The following is a 7,954-nucleotide window of genomic DNA, read 5'->3' on the forward strand; positions in this document are numbered from 1 at the left end:
GCTCCACAAACATTCGAATGCCCAGAACACGGCAGCCGCCGACGCAGCGGCGCCAGAGGACACTCTTGTCACCCCGGGGTGTGGGTGCCAGGGGATGGGCTCCAAGACGCCAGCCCGTGAGCCACGTCAGGAAGAGTGGGCCACCCTGGCCCCAGAGTGATGCGGGAGGACGGGCAGGAGGGGCAGGGTGAGGACCCGTGGGAGGGGCCTCGGTGCAGCCCTGTGGTGCTCTGTGCGCGGTAGAGCCCAACGTATGCAGAGGAGCCAGCCGGACACTCGAGTCCCTACGGGATGGGGGCCCTGCAGACTTGCCCAGGCCCCCGGGGCACCCGCAGGAAAAGCTGCAGCTATTTCATTAGTTCTAGAAGACAGAAGGAGGGGAATGTGCAGGCCGGGGGATCGTGCACGACCCTCATGCAGCAGCGGTGAAACGGAAGCGGTGCCTCCTGCATTGACTTGCAGTGGGGAGTCCAGCCTCGTCCACACACTGCGGGAAGGGACGCGATGAGGATCAGCCTGGCTGCCTTCCAGGTTCCCGGGGCCACCAAGTGACTCCCGCAGTTGGGCGGTTGGACGGGTGTCCCGCATGGTCTGGGGGCTGAGGCCTTCCCCCTGCGAGCCCGCGCGGTCCCTCTGGCAGGCCCATGTGCCCATCCCTCTTACAAGGACACGGAGGGTACGGGATCAGGGCCCCCCTAGGCACCCCCCAAACCTTAATCTCCCGACCCCACAGTCATAGGTGCAGGTGCTGGGGGCCGGGCCTTGACTGCGAAGGCTGGGGGGTGGGACAGGCTGCGCCCCCAGGGCAGTGCACGTCTCTAGCATCAGGGAGCCGGGGGTGGCCTTGCGGAGAGCGTAGAGCCTCTGAGTGACGCGGGGGCCGGCGTGAAAGGTGAGCGGGTGGGAGTCGTCGCGGTCGTCCTGCACGGACACCCACAGGTCCATCCGGCGCCGTCAGCACAGCCCTTGTATCCCCCCTCGGTGGACGTCATCAAGTTGTGCTGGGCTGGCGGCTGCGGCAGCTGCGGTTCCGGGGAGGCCGGGCAGTCTGGCCATCGGGCTCCGCAGGGCTGGCCAGGAGGATCGGGCTCATCTTGAAGGCGGGGAAAGGTCACCAGAGTGCCAGGAGCGAGTCCCCGTGGACAGAGGTGCCCAAGAGCCGGTTGAGCAGCTGCCGGTGGACCGCCCCAGTGGGGTGCCCAAGCCGTGCGCACAGGCACCCGGCAACGCCTGGCCCCTGTCCCCCCTGGAGGCCGGCCGCCCCCGCGCCAGCAGCTTCCGAGGTGCCGCCTCCGGTGCCCGCTGCCTCAGGTGGCTCTGCGTGACCGGAGCCTCCGGGGAGGCGCTCAGGGTCCTTGGGCTGTGCTCACGGCACCGCCACACAGCGACCCCTTCGCTGGAGTTTAAGCCTTTGCTTTAATGGTAGAAAGAGTCGCTGGGCTAATCCCAAGGGGCTTGAAATAAATACTTGCTGCCCGAGGCGAAAGCAGCGTTCGCGGTAAAGGTGGGAACGCAGAGGACAGCACGCAGAGGAGCGGGCCTGCAGGAGGACAGACCTGGCCGTCACGTCGGGGCCGGACCTCCGCTGGACGCCGACCAGCTGCTCGGTGGCCCCGGCTCATGCCTGCCCGCCCCGCCTGGGGGGAGACGGAAGGTGCCCCCGCAGCAAGCAGAGCGGAGGCAGTGACGGGCTGGGCCCAAGGACCACAGACCTGGAGACGTGCCTCCCGGGCTCCTGGGGCCAGTCTGAACGGCGCGGGCGTCCTGTGTCTGGCCCCCAGGGACCGCGTCCAAGTGCAAAGACGTGAGCGGCGTGCAACGGCGCGGCTGTCAGAGCTCAGGAAGGGGCAGTGCTTCCAGGAGAGCTCACGAGGGGCTCCATGGCCCCAGCCCACCCCGCCCCAGCTTCACCTGCCCCCCAGCCCCACCTATCCCCCAACCCACCTGCCCCAGCCTCACCTGTCCCCAGCCTCCTGCCACCAGCCCCTGGCCCCCAGTGGCCCAGTAGCCCCACCTGCCATAGCCCCCAGTGCCCCAGCCCCTGCCCCTAGCCCCCAACACCCCAGCCCCATCTCCCCCCAGCCACACCTGCCCCAGCCCCTCAGGGCTGGCATCACCTGTGAAATCATGTGACATCAATTTTACATGACGTGTGTTTAGGGGGTAATTCCTTTCTCCCACTTCTGTGGAGATGGGTCCCACGGGGCTCTGGTGAAGGCCCTGACCAGCCCAGGACGGTGCCTCCACCCACTCGTAGGCTCCGACCCCAGTGGACGTGTTAATTTAAGTGTTGTTGCCACACAGACAGCAGACCTATGCCGTCCTCAGAAGAGGCGTTTAAGACGCCCTGCTTCAGGTTAGGGGCACTCTCCTACCCAAACTGCTAACTGCCACCGGACCCAGCTTCCAGGAGGAACAGTGGGCATAAATAACACGGATGATGATGCAGTTGACCACAGAGTGGGGCCACATGCCCTGGGAGGGCGCATATATGGGAGGGGGAGGGGTCTTCATGCCTGAGCCGGGGGTGCTGCTGGCGGTCAAGGGGCCCGGTGGAAGGTGTGACATTGGTGCGACAGTTGGTAGTCGGGAAGCAGGAGGCAAGCCCTGCAGGGAGGGAAGGCCTCGTGGGAGAAGTGGTGTTTCCTGAGACGGTGGGACCAGAAGTAAAGACCTAACAGGCTCTGGGGTCAATTCCAGGCTCCAGGGTCAACTCCGCCCTTGCAGAGTGACGGTCCCGATGATCTAGCGCTTTGCTGTCGCTGGTGTACGGTGGGGTCCAGGCCACAGAGAGGGAGGGGACGCATCCCGACAGCGATTGTAGAATACACCGGAAGCAGTCTGGACGGTCCCTGCACTGCCCGGAGTGGGACTCCTTGCTCAGGTGACCCCAGACCCCTGTGTGCCATCTCCAGGGATGGCATGCGCTGTGCCCGCCTGGAAGACCACCAGACACAGGTGCAGATGCAGACTTTGTCTAAAGGGCTCATTGGCTTCTCTTTACTCTCCGACAGGAGCCCCTGGGATTTGGACTGGAACAGTGGCCGGAGGAGCTGTAATCGCAAACCAGCCTCACGCCGCGAGGGACCCTGTGTGCTGTGCAGTCGTTGTATGGCCACAGGGAACAGTGAGTCCTGCAGACAGGCCGTCCCCATCTACACAGAAGGAGAAAGCGAGACGGCCTTCACAGCACAGCAGGGCAGGACTAGGGGGTGGCCCCAGACTGGACCAGGCAGCCTGGCAGGGGCGCAAGCCCCCTGTGCATCAGGGGTGCGGGGTTGGATGGGAGGCAGAGGGTGAGGACACCTGCTAGGGCCCTTCTCAGCTGTACCACTTACCTGCCTGAGGTGGCCGACCATGCGGCCTCATGGGCACAGGTGCTGGGTGTTGGGCCAAACATCTCCCTGGACGCGTCTATGAGGGCGTTTCTGGAGGAGATTAACATTGGAGGCCAGACTAGTAACGCGGGGGGCCCTCCCCAGTGTGGGCCGACCTCCTCCGACCTGCTGACGACCCCAAGATGATGAAACACTGGTCCAGCGCTGGTGAGAAGGGGTGTGTCTCTGCCCACCTGTCTTCAAGGTGGGCCACTGTCTTCCGCTCACACGAGTGCAGATGGGAACCACACGATGGGCTTTCTGGGGGCCCCAGCTTGCTGACTGCAGGTCTGGGACTCCGCATCCTCCAAAACCTTGTGAGTCAATTCCTGATAACAAATCTTTCTCTACACACACACACACACACACACACACCTCCTCCTGGGTCTGTTTCTCTGGAGAACCTTCACACACTACTGCAGTCTAACAAATCACCACACAGTTAGTGGCTTCAAACAACACATATTTATTGTCTCACGGTGTCCATAGATCTTAGCCGTGTCTCCTGCTCAGGGTCTCACAGGGCTGCAGTGGAGATCTGGCCAGGCTGCCTTTCCCTTGGATGTTCCACCGTGGGAGAGTCTACTTCCCAGCTCACTCAGTGTCAGCAGAATTCCTTTCTTTGTGTTTGTAGGACCAGCAGGCCAGCCTCTTGCTGATTCTCAGCTAGAAGCCACCCTCTGCTCCCAGAGGTCATCCACAGCTCCCAGACGCCATCATAGCTTGTAAGGGTCATCCACTCCTGGAGGTCTTCATAGCTCCTAGAGGTCATCTGTAGCTCCTAGGGATCATTCATAGCTCCTGGGGGTCATCCATAGCTCCTGGAGATCATCCATAGCTCCTGGGGGTCATCCATAGCTCCTAGGGGTCATCCATAGCTCCTGGGGGTCATCCATAGCTCCTGGGGGTCATCCATAGCTCCTAGGGGTCATCCATAGCTCCTGGGGGTCATCCATAGCTCCTAGAGGTCATCCGCAGCTCCCAGAGACCACTATAGCTCCTAGAGGTCATCATAGTTTGTAAGGGTCTTCCACAGGTGCTGGAGGTCATCGTAGTTTCTAGGGGTTATCTATAGCTCCTAGGTGTCATCCATAGCTCCCAGAGGTCATCCACAGCTCCTAGGTGTCATCCATAGCTCTCAGAAGTCCTCCATAGGTCTCAGAGGTCACCCACAGCTTCTACGTGTCATCCACAGCTCCTAGAGGTCATCCATAGCTCCTGGGGCTCATCCATAGCTCCTAGGGGTCATCCATAGCTTCTGGGGGTCATCCATAGATCCTAGAGGTCATCCATAGCTCCTAGGGGTCATCCATAGCTCCTAGACATCATCCATAGCTCCTAGAGGTCATCCATAGCTCCTGGGGGTCATCCATAGCTTCTAGAGGTTGTCTGCAGCTCCCAGAGACCACTATAGCTCCTAGAGGTCATCATAGCTTGTAAGGGTCTTCCACGGGTGCTGGAGGTCATTGTAGCTTCTAGGGGTTATCTATAGCTCCTAGGTGTCATCTATAGCTCCCAGAGGTCATCCACAGCTCCTAGGGGTCATCCATAGCTCCTGGAGGTCATCCATAGCTCCTAGAGGTCATCCATAGCTCCTAGAGGTCACCCTTAGCTCCTGGGGGTCATCCATAGCTCCTGGGGCTCATCCATAGCTCCTAGGCATTATCCATAGCTCCTAGAAGTCGTCTGCAGCTCCCAGAGACCACCATAGCTCCTAGAGGTCATCATAGCTTGTAAGGGTCTTCCACAGGTGCTGGAGGTCATCGTAGCTTCTAGGGGTTATCTATAGCTCCTAGGTGTCATCCATAGCTCCTGGAGGTCATCCAGAGCTCCTAGGCATCATCCATAGATCCTAGAGGTCATCCAGAGCTCCTAGGTGTCATCCACAGCTCCTAGAGGTCATCCATTGCTCCTAGAGGTCATCCATTGCTCCTAGAGGTCATTATAGCTTGTAAGGGTCATCCACAGTTCCTGGGGATTATCCACAGCTTCTGGAGGTCATCTGCAGCCCCCAGAGGTCAGTGTAGGTTGTAGAGTTCATCCGCAGCTCCTAAAGGTCCTTGGCGGCTCCTTGTGACATGGGTACTCCCCACGCTTTATGAAGCCGGCAGGGTCACCTGCAGAATGTCTGCAGCAGGAAGGAGTGTCCATGTGCTCGCGCCCCCACAGGAGCAGCATCTCAGAGTCAGGACTGGCCCTGGCTCCCGGGCCCCAGGTGATGCCGTCCTCTCTTCCCGAAGGGCCCCTGCACTCTCCCCCCGCTTCCTCCCCTCCCACCTAGTCTGGCTCGTGGCCCTCCTCCCTGCCCAGCTCACTGCTGCACGCTGCGGAGCCCACGGACGTTCCGGATGACCCTAAAGACAGCACCCTGTCTCCGATGGGCCCGTCACCCGCAGTGACCCCCGCACATCCCTGTCTCCCGCTCTTCCGGGCCTCCTCCCACCTCTCCGGCCGCTGCCGGCTTGTTTCATCGGGGCGCCCTCCTCGCCGGGGCCCTGGGCTGTACCTCAGCCTCTTCCATGAATCTGCTGTAATTTATGGGAATCTTCTCCTGTGATCAGACGGTTCGGCCAGGTGCCGTCTTCGCTGGTGAAAACACCCCGTGCGGACCCATCTTTGCGCTCCGAGGGCGTTGTCAGGATGAATTCGTAGACCTGGAATGTCCTATGCTTCCTTCGCTGGCCTGTTTCCGTCATCCTCCCTGGGCCTCCGCGCCTCGGCTGCAGGCTCCATCCCTCTCACGTCCAACCCCTCCCTCACGGCCTCCTGGGCCCCCGCTCCTCCGCGTTTCCATGGCCAGGGCCAAGCCCTGACATGTCCCGGACACCTTGACCTTGCAGGACAGTGGCCTCCATCTGCCCCAGCTCGTGTCGTCTCTGCGTCCCCACATGGCTCAGCTGGGCGGACCTCTCGCGGGGTGACCCCCCCATGGCTGGCCGGCTGCGCCTGGCAGGTCTGACCGCAGGTTTCCTCATGTGGAAAATGGGACGGACACCCGTCTGCAGCCTGGCGGGCTGGCGGGAGACGGCCTGCGTGAAATTGCCAGCACGGTGTCTGGCACATTCCAAGAATTCCCGAATTACAGCCACTGCTACCCTTGTCATTAGCAATAGTAGCGAGAGATGTTCGTTAAATGAGTAAATGGAAGGACAGGTGGAAGAATAGTGTCTGTGCAGAAATTCCTGAAGGTCGGAAGAGCGCAAACAAAAGGAGCAAGTCAACAAACCCCCGGGAGCGGCCGGCCCGTGCTCCAATTAATTTAACTTCCATTAGCAACTCGTAGAAACGTCTGTTGTTCAAAAGTGAACGTGTCCCCTATTAACCCATTAGAGGGTCCCTCACAAGCCTTTCTGTAGATCCTTCATCTTTTCTCTTCCCCGAAGAAAGAGGGGGAAGGCCAAGGCTTTGGGGGGGGCAGATGTCAGGGATTTCAGTCTTAAACATAAGAATTAGCAACTATCCCAAATTTTAAGTGGAGGATGAACGTTATCCATATGGATTTAAGTTCAAAAATCTGGACGCATGAGCTTGGATGGTTGATTAAATGATGCCTGCCCGCATTTTCCCAGGCCTCCCCGTCTGTGCACGCGGTAAGGTGGCCGATGCAGACGCTCATGTAATGGTGCTCACGGGGCGGCCCCCGTCCCGCAGAAGGTGATGGGCATGTGCTAGGGCGCTGCAGGGCACGGCCCGCCCCCTCCTCTCACACCAGCAGCTCCGTGTTCCCTATTCCCATCCTGTTTCCGGAGCCCGGGGTCGGGCACAGAGGGCCCTGCGGTGGGAATCACTTCCAGGGGAAGCTGCAGGAGTCGACGGTGAGGACTTCCCCGGCTGTGACTCTTGGAGGCTGCTGATGAGGGTGTGAAAAATTCAAAGACATGATCTGCATTTCACGTCCCCAAATTTATGATGGCGATGGCAGCATGTTGATGTGCATGACTCCTTGTAGATCTCCAGAAATGAATTTCCTGACATTTTGCTCTTAAACAAAATGTATATGTGTTGCCTGTCAAAAGCAGGTGATTTGTATGTTCTGAGATTCGCAGGCTCCAGCAGCTAATCTTCACCAGCATTACCTGATGGGCCATTATAGACAAGATTTACTTGATATTTGTCCTTTCCCTAAATCTGCACATTTATTTAAAATCGTGTCCCGGGCTCTCCGTGGAGGAATGGTCCTAGACCGAGCGGTCGCACACCTGGGCCGTTGCCCGGCATTGATTGCTCAGAAGATGATCGCCTCCACGGCGGCGAGTCGAGAGGGAGCTGCAGCTTCCTGCCCAGCAGAAGGTGGGGCTGATGCAGACAAAGCCAAAGGACGATGGGAGAGAGGTCAAAAATCTCCGCATCTTACGATTACGCAGAGGTATCCGCCTCGCCTTGTCACCTGCGTCCTCCCGGATGCTGGGGAGCGGCCAGCGCCCCGTCGTGTCCAATGTGACCCAGAAGGAAACATGATGAGCCAGCGGTGGTCTAGACGGCCCCAATACGTGGGCCGGCAGCAGTTTTGAGTCCCAGGGGGTCCCAGGCCCCCCGGGAGCCCACGGGGCGCGTTTCTCCTTCGGGCCGCGGGCTCC

At 60.0% G+C, this 7,954-nt stretch overlaps 1 long non-coding RNA gene across 7 annotated transcripts; it reads left to right on the top strand.

Moving 5' to 3' along the window:
• The first annotated feature begins 30 nt into the window (after positions 1–30).
• LOC140601830 (uncharacterized) lies at positions 31–7,655 on the top strand. 7 transcript variants are annotated; one of them, XR_012004943.1, is made up of 7 exons: positions 31–1,804; positions 2,305–2,356; positions 2,728–2,884; positions 3,015–3,694; positions 4,012–4,102; positions 5,482–5,592; positions 5,939–7,650. It is a non-coding gene; the product is annotated as an uncharacterized lncRNA (long non-coding RNA). The 7 variants fall into 7 exon arrangements; XR_012004942.1 differs by having other exon boundaries at positions 2,305–2,884; positions 5,939–7,654; XR_012004941.1 differs by lacking the exon at positions 31–1,804 and having other exon boundaries at positions 1,906–2,356; positions 2,701–2,884.
• The last annotated feature ends 299 nt before the right edge of the window (positions 7,656–7,954 follow it).

This window comes from Canis lupus, chromosome 12 (assembly GCF_048164855.1).
Source record: "Canis lupus baileyi chromosome 12, mCanLup2.hap1, whole genome shotgun sequence".
Classification (NCBI taxonomy): domain Eukaryota; kingdom Metazoa; phylum Chordata; class Mammalia; order Carnivora; family Canidae; genus Canis; species Canis lupus.